Here is a 13,811-nt window from a genome sequence, read left to right as displayed (position 1 = left end):
ATGGTGATCTCAGAGTCAGTATATACAAAACACTTTAAGGGTATAACAGAGAGTTTCCATGTGAATCACATTTTATTTATTAAGTTGGAAGTTGCACTGCTGGGTCTTGCTCTACTGATAGAGAAGTGATTTGCATGCCCCCTCAATCAATGGGTATTGAGGCTCCTCTTTGTGAGCTGCTCCATAATGGAGGGGATCCTCAGACACACTATCCTATGCAGGCACACACCAGAGTCTAAATTCCTGGCTGAAGCATCAGCGCAGTTGAAGGACAATGGGATACATGGCATTACACTGAAGAAAGGGGTCATGACGGGCTTCCTTGTTCACAGACTCTGGCAGATTATCCAGCTTCTCAAGGACCTGACAAGCCTGGTGAGCATGGAACAGAGAAGGGTGAGGTGGACAGTTCGGCACTGTAAGCACCAGTGTGGCAGAGGAGTAAACCTTGAAGCATCTGTCCAACTCTCCGGACTCTTTGTCTGGTGGCAAATTGCTGAGGTCTGTAGAACCTCTGCTGGCCTAAAGGGATCGCACAGGAATCAACAATGGAGTACTTAGTAGGATGATTTGCCCACTCTGGTAGCAGCTAGTAAAGGGAACTAATGTTTTCATTCAGATAGTGAGACATTGGCCTGTAAAAGACAGTGTCTTTTTCAGGCTTACGGACTCAGAGTAGAGTATGGAAGTCTTCAGCCTGGTCTGATGAAATCTCTAATGCATATCTCTCAATCATCCGTGGTTTTCAGGGACATTCCTGATTTTGCCTCAGATTTTAGCTCTGTTCCTCTTAATCCCTCCTAAAACTGTTTCTGATTATTTCTGGATTTGTCCCAGATTCTGTTGAGATTTATCCTGATTCATTTGAGAGCTATGCTCTTATGACCAGCTAGCACCAAGAAACGGGTTGACTTGAAGACTCTTTATTCACTGAAACATTTTAAGGCACTAATAGGAGAAATAAGGAAAGGGGGCACAGGGTAAATCTCAGGTACTTCTCATAAGGTTAACAGCATCCCTGAAAGAGGCTTCATTCAAGGGAGACACATATGGCAGGGGGGAGGCAGACTGATTATCTCTGCCTATCTCAGAAAAATAAATCTCAAAATTCTCATGCACCAAACATGAGTCAGGAAGTGCAGAAAACACGCCTCAGGTATAAGCAGTTGTGAATTTGCACAGGTTAACCACATGACAGGTCAGGTTAACCATGATAGGTTGGCAGATTCTGGACCAGCTGTGGAACATCTGGTAGTTGTAGTTTTTCACTCACAGGGTTGTGGACATGAAACAGATTTTTAAAATAAAATGGGTGACAAAGAAGAAATTTACAGGGATTTTACAGGCCATGGAACAGGTGGAGAAAGGAACAGGTGGCAGGGATGGAGGACAGGTTCAATATTAAATTCAAGTTAGAGGGAAGAATAGATATGTTTCTTGTCTGTTTACACCATCAACCAAATATACTGTTTGTACTATAAAATGCTGTTACAAGAGTGATCATGAAAATTTGGCAAGTAATGCTTCCCTTAAGTTAAACTGAATGGCTTTTCTGATGATTCATGTTTTATCAACCTTTACTAATAATATGAATGTTCATTAATCTCCCTCCAAAAAACAGAAGCTTAAAATAGTGCTTCTGCTGGGTGACAAACCCCTCTGCACCCCAACATGGGTAATTTCAGCCCCTCACACACCACCTTACTTAACTACACTAATTCTGTGGTCATACAACAATTGAGAAAAGTCAAAACTCCCTTCAGCACAGCATCTAGAGCAACTTTTTTTTTTTTTTACAAAACTCAAGGAAATGCTAAAAGAGGTGATCACAAGTGAGTGTTAGGACAACTGCAAATAACACTTATGCAAATATCAAACTTTTTCCAAAAATGACTGAACAATCTTTTCAGTCTTCAAACATCAGTGGTAAGTTGGACAGCACTTTAACATCTCAGGTGCTGCATGTTATCACAGAATTAAATGATACTAGTCTATTACACAAAAGAAGAATAGTGCTGCTGCAGAAATGAAGGTGATGTTTACAAAGTTAGGAACAGTAATCTTAAATTATAAACAAGAATATAAACTCATTGTGTCTGCCTTCAAACAAAAATGTTATTCAAAAGCCCAAAATACCTACTTGTTTCGAGTTGCATATTTATAACCCTAGCAGTCTGCAGACAATAACAATGTTAGAACCTACAGAATGTGAACAGTCACTTTAATTAAATATCTGTTTATAGACAATCAAAGTGAACAACCAAATAATATATAAAAGATAGTAAGACTGAAAGTATAGATATTGATGATAAACATTTTAGGATGAACTGAAAAGTGAAAATGAAAACATAAATTCAACATCCTAAACTCACAAGAGATAAAATGCAGTCTGAATAACAGACAGCTGTGACAATCAGTTAAGACAAGGTACAGGCGTAAGACATGCAATGAATCCTATCAATCCTGGATTATCACAGAAGAAAAGTAGCTTAAACTTGAGGTCAGCACCACCTGATAAAGTAAAAACCCATGGCTACCAAGTATTAAATTGTTTTACCCTCCATATACTTGAATCTGCTGTTATATCCAAATTAATACAAAATAACTACTTGCCACTTCTACCTAACTCTACTAATTAAAAAATAAATCACTGCTGTTTAAGATTGTGCTTTGAATGCATAACCCTCATTTGTACTTTCCTTCAGATAACACCAGCTGTGTGGAGCACCCTTCCATACAGTATTATAAACATTACAAAAGTTTTGGTCATATATACAGCTGACACATCTATGCTTTTATAATGGATTATGATAAGCAGGACTTTAACACATGATTAATAAGATGACAGTAGTAATAAGAACTGGTATGAAAATGGAGGGATGGAATGAGAGAAAGTATGGAAAAAATTCACAGAATGATTTTTTAATGCTAATATGGGAAAAGATCATAACTAATCATAATGATACATACTAAATTTAATAAAAATAATACTGAAAAGCAAACACATCATAAGTCATGACAAATTAGAGTATAGACGGCAGTGACACTTAAAAAGAGTTTCTTTCATGTAATTCCCATTAACAGTCCCACTTGGTGAGGCTACTATCACCACATTTTACTCACTTTTTACGACAGGCTGCATCTGTGTTATTATAAAGTAATGCCATTCCAGGGGCAGGTAGTAACATGAAGCAAATCTGAGGGGTATGAGTTCCTCAAAACAGTGAAGTTATTACACAACAACACAGGGCATGTCCATGCGTTACTGCTATAAACACGATGTACTTCTAATAATTAAATGTGTTTATGTGGCTGATCCAGACTTTGTAATGCTGCTATGTAATATTATCACTGTTTTGTGGCTGAGCTGCCAATCAGCTCTCTGGAATTTGCATAGCCACCGGATAATTACAGAACACAAGGCAGGATATGCTTTTTTTTTTTTTTTTTGCTCAAAATTAGTTATTTCATTTAAGATAGCAGGATATGTTTTACCATATGATATTGTCACATACTGCTACGTACCATGAAGTATGAGAAACTGAATATATTATACACCTGAGCTGTGATGAAACTGTATGATAAAACACACCCTGGAGTACACTGTTTTATTTTGTTTAATTGGTAATCCTATTAGGCACAAATGCCTCTTTGCAGGGGTAACTCACTAGCACTGCTTGGTTAAATGATTTGCTCAAAGTCACAAAGTACATGAAGGGAGACTGAGGCAATTAACACAAAAATGCAGGATAAAGTTCATAACAAGTTCATATCTTAAATCCAATGTGCTAAGATATAAAAATATTACTGCTGTAATATGAATCTACACAGTAATTTCATTTTTATCCATAACAATATTAGGAAATGTCATCACAAATACGGACATAACAGTTTAGAAATTCTGGCTGTCCATTTTATAACGAAAAGTGTTATTTACTCTGTTGACAATTTTCACCTTCGACTGCCTGTCTACGGATCAGTACTACAATGCATTACTGTAACCTTCGACTGCCTGTCTACGGATCAGTACTACAATGCATTACTGTAACCTTCGACTGCCTGTCTACGGATCAGTACTACAATGCATTACTGTAACCTTCGACTGCCTGTCTACGGATCAGTACTACAATGCATTACTGTAACCTTCGACTGCCTGTCTACGGATCAGTACTACAATGCATTACTGTAACCTTCGACTGCCTGTCTACGGATCAGTACTACAATGCATTACTGTAACCTTCGACTGCCTGTCACGGATCAGTACTACAATGCATTACTGTAACCTTCGACTGCCTGTCTACGGATCAGTACTACAATGCATTACTGTAACCTTCGACTGCCTGTCTACGGATCAGTACTACAATGCATTACTGTAACCTTCGACTGCCTGTCTACGGATCAGTACGACAATGCATTACTGTAACCTTCGACTGCCTGTCTACGGATCAGTACGACAATGCATTACTGTAACCTTCGACTGCCTGTCTACGGATCAGTACTACAATGCATTACTGTAACCTTCGACTGCCTGTCTACGGATCAGTACTACAATGCATTACTGTAACCTTCGACTGCCTGTCTACGGATCAGTACTACAATGCATTACTGTAACCTTCGACTGCCTGTCTACGGATCAGTACTACAATGCATTACTGTAACCTTCGACTGCCTGTCTATGGATCAGTACTACAATGCATTACTGTAACCTTCGACTGCCTGTCTACGGATCAGTACTACAATGCATTACTGTAACCTTCGACTGCCTGTCTACGGATCAGTACTACAATGCATTACTGTAACCTTCGACTGCCTGTCTACGGATCAGTACTACAATGCATTACTGTAACCTTCGACTGCCTGTCTACGGATCAGTACTACAATGCATTACTGTAACCTTCGACTGCCTGTCTACGGATCAGTACTACAATGCATTACTGTAACCTTCGACTGCCTGTCTACGGATCAGTACTACAATGCATTACTGTAACCTTCGACTGCCTGTCTACGGATCAGTACTACAATGCATTACTGTAACCTTCGACTGCCTGTCTACGGATCAGTACTACAATGCATTACTGTAACCTTCGACTGCCTGTCACGGATCAGTACTACAATGCATTACTGTAACCTTCGACTGCCTGTCTACGGATCAGTACTACAATGCATTACTGTAACCTTCGACTGCCTGTCTACGGATCAGTACTACAATGCATTACTGTAACCTTCGACTGCCTGTCTACGGATCAGTACTACAATGCATTACTGTAACCTTCGACTGCCTGTCTACGGATCAGTACTACAATGCATTACTGTAACCTTCGACTGCCTGTTCACGGATCAGTACTACAATGCATTACTGTAACCTTCGACTGCCTGTCTACGGATCAGTACTACAATGCATTACTGTAACCTTCGACTGCCTGTCTACGGATCAGTACTACAATGCATTACTGTAACCTTCGACTGCCTGTTCACGGATCAGTACTACAATGCATTACTGTAACCTTCGACTGCCTGTCTACGGATCAGTACTACAATGCATTACTGTAACCTTCGACTGCCTGTCTACGGATCAGTACTACAATGCATTACTGTAACCTTCGACTGCCTGTCTACGGATCAGTACTACAATGCATTACTGTAAATCTTTTGCATTACATCCTTCATGATTCACACTGTCATGTCTTTTGCCTCACCACATTATTTATTTATTTAACATTTATTAATGGGAAAGTCCAACTTGGAACAAAGCCAATTTCCAGCAGAGGCCTGGAGAGAAACACTCCAGATGCATGTCTTTGAATGTGGGAGGAAACCCACATGAACACAGGGAGGACATGCAGACTCCACATAGAGGACACTCCAGCCAAGAATCGAACCAGAGAACCTCTTGTTGTGAGGCGACAAGGCTACCACTGCACCACTGTGCCATCCATTACTTGTCCTTATCTGCCATAGCTCTTTAATTCTTTTGGCCAATAAGTAACTACTAGACAAATTAGTTTCACAGTGCAATTCAAATTACAGATCACTATGAATACCCTAATAATGGGGGTGGGGGGATCCCACTGTATTAACATGTCTGTTGCACTTTGCTACAGTCATGCCATTTCATCACAGGTGTTGAGTTGTACCTATTTGGTGTCCTCTACACTCCTAAGAGCAACAATGGATGACATGTAATATGAAAGCACTTTCAGTCTACCTCAGCTGGATTTTTTTGAATGAATCATGTGCTGCAGCAACTCCTTTCAAGTCTGGTCTAGACATTCTGAAGACGGCAGCGGTACAATGAGCACTTGGTAAAAAAGCTGCAGCCCAGGAGTTAACATGTAACAGTTCTTTGTTGTAAAGTGAGCACTTATGTGCCAGATACGTCATTAAATCCTAGCAGATGGCTTCATCACAAACTTGCCATGTAATGCTGGCCCATGCTAGTTTCTCATTTTTTATGAGACTTAGTAATTATCTCTTGACATCTTCACTTTCATCAGTTTATTTTGGCTTTCCTCTATTCAGATCATACTCTGATTTCACCAGCTGTGTGTCACACTCCACTTCAAAAATTAACACAAAAACCTTCTTCAGCTCAATCCAAGGATCTGCAGACAACCCCTCCGTCATAAAATGTTTGCTGGCTGAAAGCTCCCAAATGGAATTCTCTTTTTCACAAGGAGATTGTGCTGTTGATCAGCTTAGTGTAACATTAACAGCACAGGAATGCAGGGCTTGTCTGTCAAGCCTACAATTTAGTTACAAATGCCATTGACAATTGGGTGTAAACTTATGCAAGTAAGTTCATAAATTCTGTTTTTAAATGTTTCACTTACGCATGTAAACATCAACGAGCACTTTTACGGCTATTAACCAAGTTTGCCTTACTCCCCATATCGCTCCTTAGAAACTGCTTATCTCAGTTACTAAGTTTTGTGTGACTGTGGTTACTCACATAGTTGAAGTCCAAAAGAACAATTATTTCTATCACCCCACAAAGACCACGTTTCTACCCCTTACTGTAGGGCAAACATATGTTGTACATCCAGGGATGTAATGTACTGTAATAATTGGATTCAGCAAGCATAATCCCTATGAAAGTCACTCAAGGCACTCTATTCAGGGAAAAGGGTGGGTCCTTTAATTTTAAGCACAAACCAGTACAAATCTGTTGCTATTGGGTCTGGACTGTACTACTAATGATGTAGCCTTAACATGTGCATAAAGAATGGTACAGGAAAGGAAATGCAGTCTTCTGTTTGAAGAGACTGCATTAAAGACCTTTTGATTTCTGGCTATAGTACAGAGTTTCGATTTCTATAAAGTCAGTGACTTATAATCAGAAATAGGTTTAGGTTGCAGGACAGTTGGCCGTGAAGGAGAGAAATAAGTGCTGACTAACCACTCTCATTCCACGGAATGCACTACAATGGCCCACAATGTTGTTTACATAGCTCCAACACAAAGGAAGAAATATAGCAAATAGAAGGGCCATGGCCTGTCTGGCACTGATGTAGGGCTCCCATTCCTAAAGAATACGGACTGAGTTCCAGGCTGGATGTTGAATGAGACATAAGTGTGCTTACTAACAACTGAGGAATCCCCCACTTATGTTGTACCTTTGAAACACAGGACATACTGTGCTATTAGCTAGATAGCACACTGGTTATCTGAGTCTCTGTATCAATTTCTTTTTGTCTTCCTAGCCCCATACAGACAGAAGAATTCTGTCTGCACCACTGCATAACCATAACATGATAGCAAGATGATTACACACACTGAAATGCTATACACTGCTTTGTTTTCTTATTCATTGTATTTTTTTGTCTAACAATTTGTTTACTACTAGGCACTAAAAAGCAATCATATAAAGCAAAGAGTACAATCCATTCATCCTACAGAAGAGTGCCTTTAAATTACGTTAGATTTCTTCTTGCTTAGCAATCACCACCCCATAGCACACACCTGGGATTATACAATACAATACCATTTTCGCAAACACAGCAGTGCACTACTACTTACAGAAGGCACTTTCTTCAGAACATCTCCCTCATCTAACAAGATCTGGGCATTGCAATCAAAATCTGTGTATTTTAGTCAAGAATGACTACAGGTAACTACAGATGACACTAAACTAACATAAAATGTAATATTTATTTCAATTAAAATTATTAACCCATTATAAACGATCATTCCAAAGACATGCAGTACGTGGACTGCACACTCCAAATTGGCCATAGGTGTGAGTGTGTGTATGTGAGTGTGTGGTGTTGATTAACTACAGTGGCAGGCCTCGCCACCAGGTGGCGTAAATCTTGGCTCTAGATGATTGTCACTGATGAAGTAGCACCTCGACCCCATGTGCAAAAATGGGAAAAGGGTCTGAGGATGGATGGGTGGATGCTAATTCAGTCTCATAATTACAGGCCTAAGTTCTGTACATGGTGGGGTATACTACTGAAATATACAGCTGTGTATGCCCACGTTTACAAGACCTTGCCAAAAATTCATTCAGACAAAAAAAGAAAAGAACTTTGCTATGGCAATTTTGACAGTACTGGTTTTAAACTGCATTAGCTATGGATTGTAACAGATACAATATTGTTACCAGGGATGGTTCTGATTCTGCAGCCATGAAATGTTCTACAGTAATGCTATCATCCTGCAGAACTCATGCAGTGCTCTGACAATTCTGTGACAGAGAGAGGGATAAAACCGTGAGTAGTGCTCGGACAGTTTGGGACTGAGTGACATGGGCACTCAAACAGCTGTCCTGGAATGGTGAGAATGAGTGGCTGTTAGCGGCTCAATCGTCCTGAAGGACAGTAGTAACTTGGCCCCAGTACAACACTGACTCTGGGCAGAGGCAAGGTAGAGCAGTATGTGGCTACTGACATGTACCTGGTTTGCCAAGCAGCCAAACTCTGTACCTGCAATTGGGCGCATAAAGGGGTGGCAGCAATGCAAGGTCTGCCTAGGTGGTACAGATGTAAAGTCATCAGGGGGAGAGGTTAGGGACCAATCCTTTCATAACCTTAGGGTTGCAACTTTTTTAAATGCTCAAAGTGGGATATTTTTAATGGACACATGAGATTCTACAGAACAAACTACACACACAACCAGTACAGATGACTGAACTTCAACTTTTTCTGAAAAAAAAAAGAAAAAAGCTCTCTCATAGGATTTGAGGTGTTTCATATAATATTAAATGTACTTCACATACAGGATATAAGTGTTTTATTCAACTTTCACAAGTAACTTAGGAAACATTTTGTACTAAAATCTCATGCCATTTCTCATGCTTTTGCAGGACACAACTGCCCAAATAGGGACTGTTCTCCATAAGGAGAACCAGGTTATAACCCTAGACAACCTGCAGAGATAACTGCTTCTCCACCAGCTGATTCTCACCATTGCTACTGTCTACTAGCTGGATGGTCATGGGATGGGGAAACAAATTAGCTGATTAGTAGGTGAAGAGGTGAGATGATCACACACACACACAAACGCACACACACACACACACACACACACACACACACACACACACACACACACACACACACACACACACACACACACACACGTGCATGTGAGTATATTATATATATGGATGTGTATGTGTGAATGGATACATTTATCAAAAGCACATTGGACTAAAAAGTGTTTAGGTGGTGAAAAACACTGAAAGCACAAAATACTGAAAGCACATTTGACTGAATGATCACATGACTGAATCTCATCTTTATACTGTTTGTAAGTAGGAGAGTACAGGAAAATGAATGTTTGCCAAAAAGGTTATAGTGGCTGGTGTGTACGTGTAAGCATTTGTGGGTTAGGGTTAGGATAACGATTAGGCAAGGAGATAAGATTTCCTGTTTTGTCTTGTGGGTGTTGTGTGCCCTTTTGTCTTGTGTAGTGGTACTGTTAGGGAAAGGATTTTAGAAACGTAATGTCCAGGGATTGGGTTAGGGTTAGCACACATGAGTAAGGTATCGATATTAAAGCATTTTGTTCTAAAGGATGAATCCTATAGATATATATATATATATATATATATATATATATATATATATAGTCTGGCATGATTTTCGTGTCTATCAACTCTGTGGCCATCTGCTACATTCCTGAGAGGTTTGTCTTCCTTGGTATGAAACTGTCCAGCTTAACCTTCTGGAGTATGGCCATCCCTGGTAAGGTTGATGAACCAAGGAACAGAGACTGGTGCCCTAAAGCTGGCCAGAAAGAAGTGGTTCACCTTCAGGTACTGAACCATGTTGAGTGTTTTACTGAGGATTTGATGTATTAACCTAACCATTTCCCATAGCAGTCTGATACCATACTACAGAGGCCACTTTTACTATCCTGTCTGATGCCGTACTTCACAGGTCATTTGGTATTATCCTGTCTAACACTGTCCTTTAGGGGGGGGGTCACTATTTACCACTGTGCCTTCTGACATTATACTACAAAGATCACTTTTAATACCAGACTGTCTAACACCACAGTTGGTAATATGCTGTTTGACATCATACTAAAGTGGTCACTATTTGGCTGACACCATACTAAAAAGGTCACTCTTTGGTATTATGCTGTCTGATACCATTCTACACAGGTTACTCTTTGGTGCTATGCTATCTGACATAGTACTGCTGAGGCCACTATTTGGTGCTGGGTTCAAGATTTATATGTGTGTGTGTGTGTGTGTGTGTGTGTGTGTGTGTGTGTGGATACAGCCCATTGTTTGTATTTTTTTAGTCATTTAGCTTCACATTTAGCATTCAGCCTTGGAAAACTATATGTTGCAAACATAGAACGAAATGAACCAGTGTATTACTAATTTGTCAGTGGGTATCTTTAAGAGAGACAAACTGAAGGACAGTAAGGAAAAAAACAGATAAGCAGTACTAATGTATTTGTTAATCAGGTAGCTAAACTCCATGGACCCTTTTCAGCTACTAGATTTGAGATTATTGATCAGAGAAATGGATATTTGGTACATTCAGGTTATTGACTACATAAGTCACTGTTCCACTGGTTTCCTTGTCAACAGGATAATCATATCTTCTTCACTTCGGCTGTCTCTTTCTCCAGTTCCCTCACATACAGTTGTTATGACAGCCCATCTTTTTGAATCGTATGAAATGATTCTGCTCCATGTTTTCAGACATTAAACTGTTATAATAACGTCATTCCATGGGAGGGTGGCATAATGGTTAAGGTGTTTAACTTACAGATATAAGGTGCAGGGTTTGATTTTCACATGGGAAACTGACTAGGCTTAAAATGGCCCACAGGGGCAGTTAGCATAGTACTAACTTACAATCCGTCTTCCTTCCCAATTCTGCTTTATTTAATCAGTTATGTTAATTAAAATAACATTGTTTTTGATTTCTACCTAGTCCTCTGCCCAGCTAAATAGGGATGTCCTGTGTTGAAATGGACTGCTAACGAGGGGACACAAGCAGTATCTTCTTTTACTACTAACTGAAAGCTTGATTTGTGATAACTGTCGCACTTGGGGGAGTTGTGTTGTGCTTTTAAACATCAGGAGAGTGCTCTTTTAATTGAGTGTTCACCCATGTATTTTTTAAGATGTAGGGGAACACACTGTTTTTGATTTCTACCTATGCCTGTGTCCAGCCAATTAGGGATATCCTAAGTGTTATAAAGGACTGCTCAATGAGCAGACATGAGCAGAATGGGCGCTCATGTCATCTCATCGATGACAATACACGTCTTTGCATAATTTGGTGATTGAGTGGAAGAGTGGCACAACTGTACAATATGTTCTTAGTTCAAACTCAAAAACTAGAGGTATTTCAAAAGGTTGCTTATAGTTTATGGTTAATGATGGAATCCCTGAGCTTATTTGTGTTAGAGAACTTACTGAATTCAAGTTATATTCAGGAATGTAAATACTGCAGTATGTATTTCAGAGACAGCTCACATAATTATTGTGTTAACTGTGCTATTAAACATTATTTCTAGCAAAGTGGGGCTGAGCATTTGGGTTGCTCTTGTCATTTTGGAAGAGCTTTAACAACAACTGTTGAAAATGCTAAAGACTTGAATGGGGAAGGGAGATTACTTTAGAAGAGCTTTTGAATGCATCATCTGAGCTTAGTTGAGAGAAAAGTAAAGGAGACCTGAGAGGATCTAAATCTAATTTACAACTTTTGAAAGAAGATGTTAAAGCGAAGAAAAGGAAAAGGGACACTAAGTTTGGTTCCATAAGAAATAGGAAGTCATATGTCTCTATTGACTACGTTACACCAATAAGGAATGATTCTGAGGAAGACCTATCCATAGATAATGGTAATCATAGTATTCGTTCATTAATGGAGAATGAAATTAATATACACATGAATAAATCATGCAATGATGCAACGGGTTAATTATAAGTAAAGATATGCACGCTGGTCTTTATCCTGAAGTTATTACAGCTAGCAAGCCAGTGCTAGTTAATACAGAGTTGAAGGTACTAGGGCAGGAACAGGACTATACAAACTTTGAATTAAAAGATGATTTGAACTTTGGAAACTTTTCTTATGACAAAAATGTCACTATACGTTCATCTAATAACAATCAAAAAAGAGGACCTGAAATAGTCACTATTGCTAGGGTGCATGCATGATGACTAAAAACAAAAGTAATTCTGAAGTACTTATCTTGGGTGATTCCTTCCTAAGGCCAGTGATATGGGATCTTTCAAAATTAAACAAGGCTACACACACTATTTTACTATTTTAGTCCTGCCTGGTTTGAAATTACTTGAATTACTAAATGTGATAGGGAAGTTAAACCAAGGTATGATTCATTTGTATTACATGTTGGATTTAGTGACTTGAGGCATACTTGATTAAGACATGCAAAAATATATGTTGAGTATTACAGAGATTTTGAAAACTCAGGGTGTACAGCTTATACTGAGTGAGATAACCCCTTCATCATCTCTAAATGATTATACGTGTACAAAAGCTCATATGTAAAATATGAGTGATACAACATCCACTTAAGATTTTGGGAAGAAAGTTGTTGTAGTCAGAGGCTGTTTTCAAGGGACAGCATGCATTTAAGTAAATATTTTTCAGACTTTATGGCCAGTAAAATCATTTCTCAGTTGAAATGTTCAGGCAAAAAAAAAAAAAAGTGTGAAGTATAAAGTAACTCAGTTTAAATCCCCGATAAGTATTATTTCTTCATTAATGTCTAAACAAGTGTCCAAGTTCTTTAAATATCTCCAACGAAAACTACTATCCATGCTTGGAGAGTGATATGTCAGAAGTATATAAAGATCTGCAGAGTTCTCATGATAGAGCTGACTGGCTAAAGTTTCATTCACCTGCTCTATCTTAATAAGAAAAGAAGTTATAGACTTATGGATTCAAATGTAACCCCCCCCCTTCATATTTTCTATTACACATTCATAGTTAACAAAGTTATATAAGAAGTTTGAAGCGTTCCATGACTCAGTAAGAGCTATGATTTTATACTGAAACTTGGCTACCAATATAACCAATTATTCAATTGTATTCCCCAAATGTCTCAGCATTACATAAATAACAATTGATAGGTTGTTGCTTTTTTCTCTACCTTAGATTTAACTGTAATATGTTAAGTAGTAAAGTAAAAATGCAATGGGAATTTATTAATATTTTATAATTTCATGGGTTGGCCCAACTAGTAAAGCTTAATACTAGGGGAAATAGTTTATTGGATCTTGTTGCTATGTACCAGAGATAGTAGTCTCCTCAAAAAAAGTTGGGATCTTCAGACCACTGGTCTGTGTCTTTTATGACAGACTCAACTGTTAA

The 13,811-nt window shown here is 38.8% G+C and overlaps 1 protein-coding gene across 2 annotated transcripts in view; it reads right to left on the bottom strand.

The window, feature by feature from the left end:
• The window catches only part of AATK (apoptosis associated tyrosine kinase), a 2,480,061-nt gene that overhangs the window by 308,000 nt on the left and 2,158,250 nt on the right, over positions 1-13,811 (bottom strand). The gene's annotated exons all lie outside the window — the stretch shown is intronic.

This window comes from Protopterus annectens, chromosome 10.part0, assembly GCF_019279795.1.
Source record: "Protopterus annectens isolate FY-2018-M chromosome 10.part0, PAN1.0, whole genome shotgun sequence".
Taxonomy (NCBI): Eukaryota; Metazoa; Chordata; order Ceratodontiformes; family Protopteridae; genus Protopterus; species Protopterus annectens.
The sequence above is the reverse complement of the archived record's forward strand: the minus strand, read 5'-3'. Positions and strand labels throughout refer to the sequence as shown.